Source organism: Euwallacea fornicatus, chromosome 5 (genome assembly GCF_040115645.1).
Source record: "Euwallacea fornicatus isolate EFF26 chromosome 5, ASM4011564v1, whole genome shotgun sequence".
In the NCBI taxonomy this organism is placed as follows: domain Eukaryota; kingdom Metazoa; phylum Arthropoda; class Insecta; order Coleoptera; family Curculionidae; genus Euwallacea; species Euwallacea fornicatus.
Window position 1 is genome coordinate 1,710,206 of NC_089545.1, and position 16,033 is coordinate 1,726,238.

Sequence of the window (16,033 nt, forward strand, 5' to 3'; positions counted from 1 at the left end):
ACAATTTCTCATCTTCAAAAGCGCGGACAATGATCGTTCATTCTGTTTTTATGTCATGCATGGTTACATTGTGCGAGTTTATCACTTCCTCAGTCAAAGTCAGTAGCACCGATTATAAGGCGAAAAGTAAAATGTTTTTGTATGTGTCTTAATTAAATGAGATGATTTTGACTTGAAATCCCTGGAGCAAAAACTGGCTTGCCCCGTAGGTATACATTATCATTCCTTTTGTTGCTCTAACAAGGCTTGTTACGCTGAGTTATGATAGGAATACGTCAGCTCTGGATTTCGGAGGCAGGCAACGTACATGTATTTTTTAACAAATCTGCCCCCTTGCGGTTATTATTCTATATTGCTGTATGAAGAAAAAAAATTAAAAACGAGATCCCCCAGAGGCGTCTTAACCTGCCGTGCCAGCAATAACAACATATTAAATTTGAATGAGGTTTGGATGGTATGTGGAATGGGAAAAAGAAAGCCTCTAGGGACGAATTGATTAGTTTTTTGCGTGGCATTTAAAGGCAAGAATGTAACGGAAGTGCTTGATGATTGAGCGTCTAATTATGTATAAGAGCTAATTATAATCCTAAGAAAGAGCGGGTGAAAAACGTTTTTCAGGAGGAACTTTAGAACTTAAAACCCCGTATACGGGGTGTCTCCGAAAAATGGACAGCAAAAAATTAGAGCGATTCAGGTAATTTTGCCTGGTGCAAAAGCTGCCTGTGTTGATTGTGGAGAAGGTCAAAGTAATTTTAATTCTGTAAATTGGAATGAATCGCATAGATTTTGATCTAAAGGATCTAAGTTGCTCTTGAAGATTGGGCTAAGTTTCACAAAAGAGCGGGGGAAGTCGAGTGATGCGAATGTCTTTCGTTTTATCATACCTGCGGAAAATATGCTGAATAATTGTGCCGAAGCAAAAGTAACAACAGATTAAGCTATTAAAGTCCAATGAATAAATGATAAACTGCAAATGCGCATAATTCACTTCACTTCCATGGAGTTTCGCGGTCGCAAGTTCTGAATGAAATAGTTAAATATGTTTTGTGTCAGATGTATGTTTTTATTTTTCTCACTTCTCGAAAGTCCATCAGGTTTTCTCCAACGAATATTTTCCTTCAAATTGACGCCTCTTGGATTTTTACTTTATAACTTTGAAGATGTTAATATCACCCTAAGATGGTTCAGTATAAAAAGCCACACGTATAATAAAAAACGTAATATTACGAGGAAGCTAAAATTAAAAAACCTCTTGCCTCCTCTACAGAGTCACTGATAACGATGGATTAAAGACTCGCTATGGAAAAATATTTTGGAAAAATTAAAGTTTCCTTGTTAACGCGTTTTCTGACTGAGCAAACTAGATGCTTGCTTGGTAAGTAATTAAAAAAGTTTTTAATAAATTAAAGAAACTGCATAAGTTTAAATTGACAGTTAGGCGTCTCGAAGGTTTCTACAATCTAATAATGACTGTGTTTGTTATTCGAAAACTCATATTTGCTGTGTCTGAACTCGGAATTATTCAGCACAAAACTCGAAATTACAGCTAGAAAACACTCAAAAATAGGGCATTGTAATTAAAACAACATATGTACCTGTGATATTTTTATTTGAAATGCGAGTGGGGTTCGTAAAGAAAAAACAAAAAAAAAATTGAAATTCTATTGGATAAATTTCAAAAAAACGCCGGAACGTTTGCGCCAAAATTGTCGCCTTTTTGGCTCATTTCCAGCTCTCTAATGGGAGTGCTGTTTGAAAGTTGAATTTGATGTCTGTTGAAAATTGAAATTAATACTTTGTTGCCCTTGTTGATTAGCTCAATGTTATGTAGAACTCCCATTGTAATTAAACTAATACTACAGTCACGACAATAAAAATATCCCATAGATTTAGATGTAGATCAGTTCTCAAAGCAAGCACATTGGGCGTTACTTCCGGAGAGATAGTAATTGTGCGATAATGGTCCTATTACTTCCTGTTTACCCACGCGCGGACCTAACGTAATTCCATTTTATCATTGCCAATTTAACTAATTGCTCCTACTACTATTTGTTTATTGGATAGAGAAAAATACCTTGTACTAATAATGAAAATATGCTAATGGTCGCTTTGAAATTGTTTAGCAAATGACAAATCGGGGAAACCCGCCGGGAAATGGACGCGAACGACACGGTTTCCGGCTTTTTCGTTCTTTCCGAATCACATTTCCATATGAATTTCATGGATAGAGAGCAAATCAATTCGTTTTAGCTTCCGAGTATGCCATTAGGCGTGCTGGATGTGACGAAGGTGCTAAAAAGGAAGAAGTATTTCGTAATCTCACTTTGCCTATAGGTTGATTCGACCTTTTCGTTTATAAGCCCTAATGGAGAAGTTTTTCTTGCACCATATAAAATTTTTAAAACTGTCTTTATCCAGCTTTCTCAATAAAACCATAACAATTTTCGAAGAATTACATATACCAAAAATGTTTTGAAAGATTTTTAATTAAAAAAATTGTTGCTTGTGGATTTACCGATTTCTTAGTTCCCGACGATCATCTGACAGAGGGATAAATTTATCCCAGACGTGTCTCCGATATTTCAACACCCGCTCCTTTTAACGATTGACGTTTATTCCGTGGTAATTGAGGAAATGTGTTAAAATAAAGAGTAAATTGAAGGAAATTAATTAATAATCTACTTAATTTTATTCGAGCACTGAATTATTGCACGTGCAAGCTGTTGCTATGTAACGCCACAAGAAACTAGAAAGAAGTTTAACGGGATATTGTGGCTAAAAACTTACAAGTTACTAAATGCCATCGGAAGTTTGAAATTTGATGATAAATTATCTTCAATCCGGTTTCGAAGCCTTGGAAAAGGGTACGCGTTGAAGCAATCTCACGTAAAAGACACAGACATCGGCTTATTTTGCGGTCGTGATTAAAAATGATGAAAAACGCGAGTGTAAAAGTATTTTTTAACTTCATCTATAAGTTTCTCTCCCCAATTTCTCAGCATTCTGTTCAACGACTCGAATTGTTAAAAAGTTCTCTAGGCGTTGCCTTAAAATTTCCCGATCTAAATTAAAAGTAGCAAATTAAATGTTCGAGTAAACACCTCAATTTATAGAAGCGACTTAAATCCAGGTAAAGAGCAATTAAATTCTAAAATATTTCAGAAATGAACATTACAAAAAGCAGGTGCTGAGCTATCAAAGCAAACACTACTGGCTCCAAACGGCAATGTTTTTGCAACTTCATAGGAGATGCGATTTATTACGTTTTCTGAGCATAAATATTCACGAACCGGTTTATAAATTCGATACAGGCAAGAACAGATTTTTACCTGTACTTTCTTTTTATTATAGGAGGCCTGTAAGCCTATAATTTATATGGACGTATTTTTTCACTGAAGTGAGGCCTAAAATCAATATTTACTTTTTTCCAGAGAACCTGTGAAGACAAATACATAATTGCCATTCAACGTTTAACGAAATTTTATTTCGTTATTTTGCCCCTTGCAGCAGCTGTTCCAATTATTTATCGCTCGCTAGAGTTCGCTTCAGGAAATATTATTGTAACTGAGGATATAGTCTTTTATGCTTTATAAATCGAATTTAATGCCCGTTTCGTCCACGAATCTCAAATAGGAATTGAGCAAAGCCCTGAGGCAAATTTGAAGGCTCGAATTATACAGACCCAATTTCCTATGATTAAAGTTAATATTATAATTCGACAATTTTTAAGAAGCACACAAGCAAATTGGTCCAAATATTATATTTTAATGGTCTTATGTCTGATGCGAATATCCCTTTGGATGCAGCACATTAAATGTAATAAGTAAGAATCGAGCTTCCGAAATAGTCGCGCACTACACTGGGGTCGTCAAATATATGGAATAATGGCAATAAGTTTTTAAATGATTTTTCCATCAACAAATGTTTGAGGTGAAAGTTCCAAGCCGAATTAGTTGTCACTTTCTGATGAGCCTGAACTTTTCGTTTTTTGCCCTACTAGAGTCCGACCAAGCTCAACTTTTGTTCCTGAAACGCGATCCTTTATGTCTGACTTGTTTTATGAAAGCCACATTTATTTGCGCACACAGATATCCAATTTTATTGGGGTTAAATGAGGAAAAAATCGAGAATATTTTTATTATTATTATTTGTTTAATTAACCCCAATATGGAAAGCAAAATAACAAATTACTGCTTACAAGAATTAGTTGTTATTTATTATTCAAAACGTTTGCTCAAATTGTCTTCCGTCGATGTCCAAACTCAGACACTATTCTTTGGATGAATTATTTCCTCACGTGAAGATATGTACGTGTCCTGCCTGATCGATTGCATTACACCGACAATACGAACCCTCAAGTCATCTACCTTTTCTAGCCGATCCTTAGAAAGTGGATTTTTTATACAGCCAAAAGGAAAAAAAATGGAATTTAAATGAGGTGGGCCGGGCTGGCCACTCCATTTCATCGATCAAAATAGGGGTGTTGCTTTCTTTAAATAAAAATTTGGAATTTCCGGAATGCTGTCTACTCGGAGTTTAAAACGTACACGGGGTATTTTTGTTATTTTGCTTTCCTGATTGATTTTTTCTTATGAAATAAGGAAAATATTTTTCTCAAAACTCTTCTTATCTATCTCCAATAAAATTTGACACACCTGTATGCCCAACTAAGTGTAGATTCCATAAAACAAGTAAGAACTGGAGAGTCACATTTGAAAAACAAAAATTGTGTTTGGTTGGGTTGTATGAGGCGAGAAAAAAAGCTCAAAGTCAGCAACAAGTGACAACAAGTTAGCCTCGTAATTTTTACTTGATACATTGTTTGATAGAAAAATGATTTAAAAAGTGGTTGCCGTTATCTGATGGACCCTGTAAGTCTGTATCCGATGTACGGTTAAAAGACGACCGCACGTGGAGATATCACCTGAGAAGCTTCTTAAAGCTAATTTTGCTTTTTAGCCCTTTAGCCAAAGTTTGTCGACGCTGATGCAGCATTTGAAAGCACAGAATAGGACCTCGGGTCGTCTCAGGTGCGCGTCACAAATACCAAACATTCTTGGGAACGAAGTTCCCTCAATAAAAAATATCCACTCGTACAATTCAGAAACATGTTCTCGTGAATTCTCTCAAGAAAATAGGCCAACTATCAATAGATTTCATCCTTTCGTCGTTCCACACACGCTATTCCAATATTCCATTTGCGCCAACTTATACATGAAAGCACCGTGCCAGGAATGGTAAAAAAGACCTACGTAAGTTCGACACGAAATCGAGACATTTGGCACTGAAAAGGGTGTAATAAAAATCCCTCAATTGGGAGGGCGATCACTTTTTTTCGGATCGTTGACACATAAACCTTCATCGAATAGTAAAGTAGAGGATCTGCTGAGGAGTTGGCTCAATATCGTTTTTGCAGTCTGTGTGCACCGCATGAGGATATAGTGGGAATTTATTGCCCTGGCAAGGGGCTTTTCGCGTGATACTAGTAGATCCATTTCAGGGCTAAAATTATAATTATTCCTGTTAACATTACCGAGACGAGTTTAGCTTGAGATAAGCATCTTGCTCGAGAGAGCCCCCGTTTATTGAAAAGGCATTTTCGCGTGCATGCAGGCCATTTTACGATACGTGAACTGGTCTGATACAAAAATCCGATTTCCCCGTAAATAGCTGAAACTGCTGACTAACTGTTTTTTTTTGTTGACCGATAAAACAAATTGCTGCAAGAAGCAGTGGACAGAGAATGGACTTAACTCTGTTAGTTATCTTCAGGATGTCCCGAGGCAGCTTTATTACACGAGCGAAACCTACCTCTTTTTCTATTTAAAGTTCTCGCATGTGTCTTAGCCATTCGAGATTTAGTCGCGACAAAAACCTCTCGTCAGATTGAGAACACATAATGCCAGCCAGAAAGTTTCAAGCAAATTTCCAATAAGCTAATTACTTTAGGAGATTCAAGGATCCAGAGCAGTGCTCGACGTCCAATTGAATTTGAAGATTCTCGAGATTTTGTCGGAAATTCGATTGGGATCCAGTTTGAAGTGATTTTGAGATTTTATAGAAGTCTCGTCCTGAAGTTTACACAGACGAGAAAATTATTTTTAGATGTTGCAGGTGTAGGTGCTCTTTGAGCCGTCCAAGAAATCAAACTTCCGCTCACCCAAAATGGAATAACAGAAGCGAATTTGCTGCTTGGTATCCACGTCCACAAATTTTACCTTAAATGCGGTTAAAGTGGCACGTGGTAATGTATATGACGCACAGTGGTTGAGTGAAAAATAAACGATTTAATCCATGAACCCCCTGGTCGATCATTATCTCAATTCAAAATAGCCAGTTTGCGTTAGAAATATATTTTCAATTCGACCTGACTAATCACTATTTTTTTTGCAGTAATTTGCGTTTTTTTTAATTAAGAGCTTAAGTCCCTGCGGCTTTGAAGCACCACTGCCAGGACAGGTGCTGGTCTGAATTTAAAATGATACCAGGAATCGCCTCCTCGTTCACCTTTATTCATGGGGAATCTTGATGTAGCCAATGGCAAATCGGCAAAGAAAATTTACGGTCCTTATTTAGCATTAATGGCTCACTCCCACTGTCTCCAAATTAGATACAAACTATGCCTAAGTAAAGTTCTGTTCTGCGCCATTACCAAAAGCAAACCATAAGAATTTAAATTTCGGCGAAATATCAGTTTCACCTGAGTGACTGCATGTGGAATCGCAATTGAGCGATTCCATTAGGCGTCCTGCATCCCAGGGCTATTTCTTTTATGTTTGTTAATGTCGTGTTACCTTCATTCCCTGCACGTGTATTCCCTTTGAGACCGAACATGCCATGGCCAAAGCCTCAAAAACGCTTTATCAATTTTTTTCTTGTTGACTCCAAATGCCATTAACCGATTGGCCCACGCAAAGAGATCTGCACATACACGTAATGCAAAATGTTGTGCTAAATAAACCATCATGTTCCTGTAAAGACCATTAACTCTGCATTACGCTGAGGTCGCACTATATAAGATGGAAGAAATGGGGCAGGTCGGACCGCAGTGACACTCTATTTGCTGTTGACTGATGACCGTTTGCTGGGCTCATACAAATGGAAAAACAACTCCCTTGGGAGGATTTCATGACGGCTTTCTGAACAAGTATGAAGAATGATGGGCCAAAGGGAGGCTCGTGCATCGGAAAGGTGTTGACCTTGACACCTTTAGGTTTATGTAAATATTTTTCCGAGATTCCTGAGGACTCGGCTAATTATGACTGTGTCAGATGTTGACGAAAAGTTTGCAAACTGATATTTCGGCTTTATTTTTAGTGTTTTTCCGTATCCGCTTTCCCACGTTATTAATGACCGCTCCAACCCTGGTTTCGAATGTAGAGACATAAATTACTAAATGCAGCTTTGATGTGAAACGTTTTGCCAGAACTTTGGAAAATGTTCTGGATATATACCGACCTTTTGAAAGTTTGACCGGATTCCAACAAAACGACACACATTTTCTAATCACGATGAATAGCTATTCATTAATTTGGTGGATTTTTAGTCGGGATGTTGTTTACTGTGTTTAGGTACTATTACTCTTCAAGTCACCGGGTGGAGAGTGGTCTTCGGGTGTTTCGCAGTCACTCATTATAAGATAAATTGAAAAGTTTCAATAAAAACATGATATGAGGCAGCGATGGGGATCATAAAGCGCGACATATGGTTGATTTTTGAATGCGGATTTAATCCCCTTTTCGAATCATAGAAAATGATATTGGACGAGGAAAACACTGTGCGTTCCCTATGGTCGCGCATGATACAAACGGTAATTAAATTATTAAACAATTTAATTATTATTCGGATCGTCAACAGCTCTGGCACTCAGTGCTTTGACGCTACGGAATTTTATTGTCGCTAGACCAGTATACACAAAATAAGTAAAACACAGTAATATTCAATTTCATCGCAGGATAATTAGAACAGCACTGTATCGTACTTCTATTTGACGCTTGTCGAACAGACAGAGATGGATTACATAACATTCAGTTTGCGTCATTTGTCATTTCGCTTCATGTCATGGCTCAGCCACTGTCATCCAGTTTGACCTTTTCAAATAGACTGTTCGCATACGTCCAAACATACTCCACGAATGGGGAACTATGATCACCTATCGGCTTAAGCTGATATTTCCAGCCATGGAAGTCAGCGTTACGGAAGAGTTCTATTTCTAGAAATGAAAACGATATTTTCAGCTAAAGAAGGAGTTTTTGGCCGTAGAAAAACGCTTTATGTCTTTTACTGATAAATCTTCTGTAAGTACAGCGTTCAGCGTACCTCGCCTGTAGAGATAATTAATTTTTTTGGTGAGGAGCGCGATAAAAAATGTTGCGACGTAAGCAATGACCTGAAAGTGCCATACGAGATTGTCTGTGCGTTTTATTTCCACTATTTTTTAATAAGTTACATTCTAAAATTTCTCGCTGGGAAATTTGAAAATGATGAATTCCTTTAATACGTTCATTTACTAAGTTTGGGATTTGTCCGGGAAATACTGTATTTTATTCAGCGGTAAAATCTGTTCAGATTTTGAAACGTAACGAACCTAACTTAATGAAATGGTAACTAAATTTCGTGATTTGATGTTACACGTACAATTTTTGTCGAATTGATTCAGAGGCTTCATAATTGCGCTCAATTTACAAATTTTAGAAAATTTGCCTCCAAAAATATTAAATTTCTCTCATAAAGAACTGCTCTGCAGTGAAGTTTACATTTATATTTAACGCAACAAATGCATCGAAAATTATTTATTAATTTCAGCAACGTAATTTGAGGTGAAAAAAGTACTCGTGTTTTTTTCTGACCCAGATTGCGTGAGTGCATATTGATCTAAAACTAATAGGTAATTTTCGATGCAGAAATGCCATTCGCAAGGGAAATTCATGAGTCAAATGGTACGTTTATTGAGTTTCTTGATTTGCGAAATTTGTCATAAATTTAACTTAGAAATAATTATACGTCGGCAATGAAGCAATTGATTTTTAGTGCTGACCAGGTGAAGAACGAAATTCTCAGTAGAATATTGCCTAAGAACTGTGGAATACAGAAGCTTAAAATAGGTAACTACTGCATGCGGCACTTGCATATTACTTGGGCTGCGATAACTAACTTTAACACAAGTTCAGAATCAAGATTTATAGAAAACTTAGTACGGAAGTCTAGGAAACTTTCCAGTAATTAACCACTTTAACGGGACTCACCTCAAGCATTGTAAGTCAGAATTTTGGATTTAACTATGATTAATTATGATGGCAGAGTGAAAATATACTTTCTATTCTATATTGCCTCTGATAATGGTACCTAAAAATCGCAGCCTTCCGCTTCAAATTTTAAATGAAGCGGACGCTTTTGATCATAATTTCATGGGGAATAATGAACAATGGCGAAAATCCCTTTAAGAGTGCGATAGGGGCTGTCGCCCCGAGATAACAAAGGGTGAAATAACTAACCCTTAATGAGAATTCCAAGTCGCTGCGTTGCTTCGATCAGAAGCAGCTTCGCACGCTTCAAAACAATTTAAATTCTTTTGAATTTGCCTCCTTATGCTTAATTGTGGCTTAAAGGATTAATAACTACTCGATCTCTTTCCTTCCAAATAGTCAGATTTTAGATTTGCCCTCTTTCATAGAAGTGTTCTGCTGTTTGATGTGAGAAAAGAAAGCAGGAAATTTGCATACATAGCGCGGAGTATTTCATGGCATAGGAAATTGGTATAGTCATGCATATACCTATATTTTTACTCAGTCACATGACGGCAACCGGGAAATGCGAGAGAATTCAGACAGAAAAATATGTAATTTCCTGTTCTCTGCCTTTTATTCATGATATTAGAAACGTTTACATCATTCAATGAATTCTAAAGGCTTTTGAGTATTTAAAGTGTACGCAGCATAAATTAAATTTCTGGGGAAATACTCAATTTCCTTAATCTCCCCTCCTTAAATTACAGGAATGAATCACTAATCTACATGTAATAATTCACATGGTAGAACGTAATTTAGATTATCTCTTGAGAATGTTACTCAGCTCTTAATACACTATTATATTGCATTTCAGATTATACAGATATGCTGTAATGAGCACCCCAATCCTGCACTCTACGCACGTTTCAAAGCGTTTTTATAGAAACTTGATATATATCAATTTTCTAAAAATTTTCTGTTTTTTTCCTTGGTTTCCTGGTAGCAACAGGATAAATGCTTATAAAACTTAGATTCACCCAATTTCGTTTTTGCCACAAATGCGTTTCCAAAAGATATATTGCGGCCATCGAGCCAAACAGTTTATAAAATCAACCAATTTAACTTGTGCCTGAAATTTTTATAGGTTTCTAAAACTTTCTTACCCATTACCCACTTTGAAATGTTGCTGCTATTTATTTACTTTCGACGTGGGCTTTTAAGAGTGATATTTTTCAATTTAAACCTCTTTATTCCAGTGCTGAACTACTAGATTTCGCAATAAATCTAGGTTATACCTTCACAGATGCCTCAAAAATATATGGCACAATAAATTTCTTTTTCGCTGTGTTTAGGAGAAACTCTCATGAGTACTATAATTAAATCAGGATCGCTCGTTTTTACCAATAACTCATATAAAATAAATTTATTGCTAGTAAATGTTTTAACAAAAAGGTTTAGGTGATGTTGCAACCTTACCACCACTATGTGGTTTTCGCATATACCTCACATAAAAACGCAGCAGCAAAAAATCACATTTTCCAAATCCCAACACACCGCAAGCTGAGCTTATTCGCGACTCACAGATATTTAACAACAATTTTCGCAATTCATTGTTTTTTCAATGCATAATTGTCGGTCACGTTTCTCCCCTTTACTGTTTTCTTTCCGTAGGAAATATGGTGCTTTTCTGGAGAACCACGGGTTTCGAACAAACGGAATCGGACTTATTCAAAGTATCGCGAACTACTTCAAAACTTAGAATGATTAAAGATTGTGAAGTCATATTCATTATTGAAGCATTCTCTGGCGCCTCCAAAAAAATCGTTGTTAAAAACTCTTGGGGTTTCAGTAGTAAAAAGGCGAGTATTTATTCTCTGGGGTTGTCTTGATGGAAGTTTCACATTTTTCCTAACAACGTGACGCGACAAGGATAAGCCAAAATGGTTTTGTTAAACGGGAATTTTCGTATTAGCATTGTAAGAAAGATTCTTCTTCAATCGAAAGGGCATTTAAGTCATGATTTAGAGTGTAAAATTAAATACTCCCACCGTTCCCAGATCCGAGAAATTTCGAAAATGACGTCAGACTGGAAAAGGTATAGTTTAATACAGGATGCCTTCCATGTGTTATTTAAGAGCAAGCTCTTGCTACGGAGTTAGATATAGCGTGAATCTATTTGTCGAAGTAATAAGGTAACTTAAGTATTATTATTAGCAGCCACCTTCACTGAAAATATATTTTGCCAGCAATGTGAGACTAAACCTGAACTGAATAAGCAAACTTACACGTGCGTTCCGATATTATTAAATTTACCCAGTAGTATTTATTGAAGTCCAATAATTTCTCCTAATATGCTGGTTTTGATGGTCTACGATCGGCATCGTTGAGAACCCATTGTTCCATTTCAGGATGCAAGCAAACTCCTCACTTACACGAGTTTCGCCCTTAGCTTTATCGGTTCCACCTTTCAATAAGAAATCAAAATAATGTTTTAATGGAGAAAAGACGCTTGATCAACTTTTGCGATAGCAATAATTATGCTAATTACAAATTTCGTTTTTCCGAACGATCATTTACAGTTGAAATAACCATCCATGCATTTTCATTCGAAAATAATTCCTATTCAGAGCTTAAGGTTCGTTTCACAGTTAAAACCAGACTTGAAATTTTGCTTCCTCTTGACTTCCAAATTAATTAGTATTCCTGAACGTCTTTTAGAAAAACATACCCCTCATTTACCCAAGTCGAGGAAGTATACAGGTGACAAGTTTTGCTCTGCGAGTCTGTACATTACTGACGTTAGCGAATACGAAAAGACCATTGTTCATTAAAAGCCCCTTTGTTTTCATTCTTTAAAGATATGGTCAAACTTCCCGGAAGCCGCATAGATTAGTCCATAAAGCTAGATTAATTTCCCCAAATTAGACATTTGCCAAAAGCAAACTTTTAATGCGGAGTTATTTATTCACTACAAAATTGTGATTTGGAAAGGATATTTCATAGAATTATTCGGAACTTTTCTATTAAATGCTGGAATTGCATTGAGATAAACTAATAAAAATCCCATAGGACTCAAAGTTTTCACGTTCCATCGGGTAAATGCTAGTCCATCAAATCCTTCCCACGACCCATTCCTGCATTGCTCCGCACATAATCTAAGCACATTACGTGGGAATAGAAGAAAACTCCGGGGGTAAATTTTGTTCGTTGAAAGAATTTCTTAACAATGTTCGAAAAGAAATTTTAACAACAAAGTTTTGTGTGCAAGTGGAGCAAATTAATTACGTCACAAAATCGTGGGAAAGTCATATATTCAAAAAGTGCTATGTCACGTGGTACTATTCTCGTTCAATTTTTGTTTTATTTGAGATTTTAAAGGGAGCGCAATTTTCCCATCAACATAATTCTCGTAAAAGTTCATTAGTGCGGTTTTTAATGCAAATTAAAAAGTCTGACGAAGCCCTTTTTCAGCTTTAGGTCAACCGCGGTCATTAATATGTCTCGACTCTGCAAGGTATGTCCCCAATTAACGCCAACACTCGATCGTTCTGATTTCTGAAGATATTAAGATGCGGGTGCTGATAATAATTCCTTAATAGTGTTAGTACTGATTCAGTGCTTCCCATTTGAAAGCAGTCTTAGCGAAATAACGCTCCAACACCTCTCAGGATTGAAACGTTATTTCGCCGCAAAAGCATCACAAAAGAGATTTCCCCCTAGTGACCTTGATGTGCTTTAAAAACTCAAATCGAGAAGGAAAATCACCTCCAGGGATTTCCTATTTTCCACAGTAATGTGCACGAATTACGCGATTGGTGGTTCAAGAAAATTTGGCCCAGAGAGCGTTTCCGGAAGAACGCTACTCTAGAAGCATTTTTAGTTTATTTAAGAAAGAGGATATCCAGGAGAAATTTGAACGTTAAGGAGATGCATTTATTTACAAATTTTTGTTTCATTTCACCAAAACAAAATTCAATTTGGAAAGGCGAACGAAAACTGTGAAAGTCGTTTTTCAACCGGATAGTTTCCTTGATGAGTACAGCCTCAGTATTCTAAAGACTTTTAGGGCACATGATTGTTTCGACAGAAAAAGAATTTCCTATTTTCTGCAAGAGAACGAATGGACTTAATCGAGGATCGATGTTCATTTACCAAATCCATTTTCAGCTTAATGCCCAGACAATTTTTTAGGAGCTTAAAGACTGTGTAAAGAAATAATTTATTTCCTGCTCCCTTCTTGGCAACACTTACAGTTTTCCCAATTTAAGAGGTTTTATTGGAATTTTTCCCGTTACAAATTGAAGGCATCACTCCGGCTGATGGATCAATTTAGTTTTCCGTTAATTAATAATCGCTTTAGGAAACATTTATTAGTGCTAAATAACTGCACAATAAACACAATAAGATTTATTGAGGGATTAATATTGCCTGCTTGGTTTGTTTGCTTTGATGCTTGCTGTTCGAATACGGAGGCATGTCTATATTGTTCTGCCAATTTACGTAGTTAAGGAACGGTTTTTCACTCGATTGTTCAATTAACCGACAGATTGCTTCCATAACATCCCGTAGAGAATCATAAAGGAGTTTATCATACAGGATGTCCCACACAGGGCTTATTATTAGATCCTCCTCAAAATTCCAACAATATTTCGTTTAAGGGCGCTTCCAATTCGTCTTTATTCTTCGAAAGTTATCCAAGGAATCCCGGATTGCAGGACTTCCTCGTAAAACGTCCCTTCCTATTATCTGCACTGTTACAATCTCAATTATCATTAAGATTTCGAGAATTAAGGCAAACTTTCCTTAGCAGCGTTGGTATTTGTGTTTAGAAAGTTCTTATAAATCCTTATAGGACGGCTTTTAAAAGGATTTTCCTAGTTTTTTCCAAAGAAAGTTCTTTTCACTCCAAAATAATGCAGGGAAATTGTTGTTCCCTAATAATGCTTAATCCCATGTATTTTCCCAAAATAGAAGGCTTATCTAGTAGACAACACAGCATGGCAAGCCATAAAAGTACGATCCATAAAAGTTCCAGATGGCCGGTTTTTAGATGCAAAGCCGCCTTTATCCACAATGGAAGTTGTTTTTCCATTTACATCTTATTTTCGGTATAAACCTGCTTTAATAGATTTTACTAGATTCCTTGTTGGGCCTGCGCAGCGTGGTTCCTACTTAATGGGCCAAACATCAACCGCATATTCTTGCTGCAAAAATTTTATGGTCACTCAAGATTTTTCTCATATGAACGCTGACAGTTTTTGATATACAGGATGATTGGGATTTCCGGGGAAAAAAAAGCGGAAAAGTTCGAATGAATCTGCTGTTTTGCGATATACGCAATAATGTGATTTCGTGACAGTTTAGTCACTTTGATCGCACAAAAAGTATTGTTTGTAGCCTTGGAGTAAAATTGAATTTTCACTCTTTGTTAAAAAAAAAATATTATTAAAAACAGCAAATTCGTGCAAACGCTCGGATTTGGTGAAATCCCTATAAGCCCTGCTTGATTCTAGGCCTGCCTGTATGGTTTGCGTTCAAATTCGATGCTATGCACAGTGCATAACAATACAGAAATCATAATAGAATTTATTATCTATTATTGCCGAATAGGCACGAATTTAATAAAGTGGAATATTGAAACAGATATCACACTTCGGCGCAGTGCTTGATGGTGAATACCGTTCGTAAGTAAATTGTGATAGTTTCCATATGCAAAAGGTGTTATGGACCACAGTCTCTGTTCTCTAATGGCATTTCCTACATTTTACGTTCTTGGAATTAGGCGTTCCTGCAACGTGTAAAACCCGCAGTTTGAGGACGAAGCCGCTTTGCAAACAGAACAAAAAGTCTGCACAACTAAAATTTCAAAACATGAAGTGTACATAAAAGCCAGCAGATGTTCCCTTAATGAAGTTTCACTGAAAACTTTCCCTTGCCTCATCCATACGTTTACAGTTACGATGAATTATGCTGAAGGATTTTATTTATCGAGATTTGCACTAAAACAGTACAATCTTGCTGATTCCCCTAGGACCGAAAGGATTTGTCCCGACTTAGGACAAGGTTGGTCGGGAAAGGAGGGACGACGCGACGTCAAAAAGGAATTTTCAGAAACCTGCTGCGATATTTTCGCTTCACTAACTCAGAATCTGGGCTAAAGCTCTGGAGAATATTCTTATCAACTATTCAAGGTTTATAAATATGGATCCTTAAGTTATTTTGAAAGGGAATTCCAGTTAGAGGGTATGTATACTCCTCAGCCACGCATTCTGCGATTTAAATCAAATTTTTGTTCATCTTCGCAGGCCAATGCAAATTTGTCACCATTTCCCGGATACGGGCATAAAGTCAATTTTAGTATTTCCCCCCCAAAGGCAAATAAGTTATTTTTTATATCTCGTTTTATGGAGGCACGAACGTGCCATAGATTAAACATGAAAGGCAGAGAAACGAAGATATTACTTCCAATCTGCAATTATTTTCGAACCTTTGGGGCTTTATAGTGTTTTCGCCGGCTAAGAGTTTCAAAAACAATCCATTAGTGGCCTCTTTTAACTGTCTGCTCTAGATAAAGAGCAAAATACAAGAGATCCTCTCATTGCGATTAAAAGCGGTTTTGCATCTAAAAGTCGGCTATCTGGAACTTTTCTGGATCATACTCACTCTTTGATGTTTGCACGAAGGCTCGTCACGCGATGTTGTCAACGAAAAAGTTCCTCTTTCGTGAGAAAAATTACATCGGATTAACCTATATTAAACATCCACCCTCGCTGGATTATTTTGATCTGAAAAATACAACTCATCGC

The 16,033-nt window shown here is 36.7% G+C and overlaps 1 protein-coding gene across 3 annotated transcripts in view; it reads left to right on the forward strand.

The window, feature by feature from the left end:
• Positions 1-16,033, forward strand: part of LOC136339129 (tachykinin-like peptides receptor 99D) — a 69,617-nt gene that overhangs the window by 21,212 nt on the left and 32,372 nt on the right. The window lies entirely within an intron of this gene.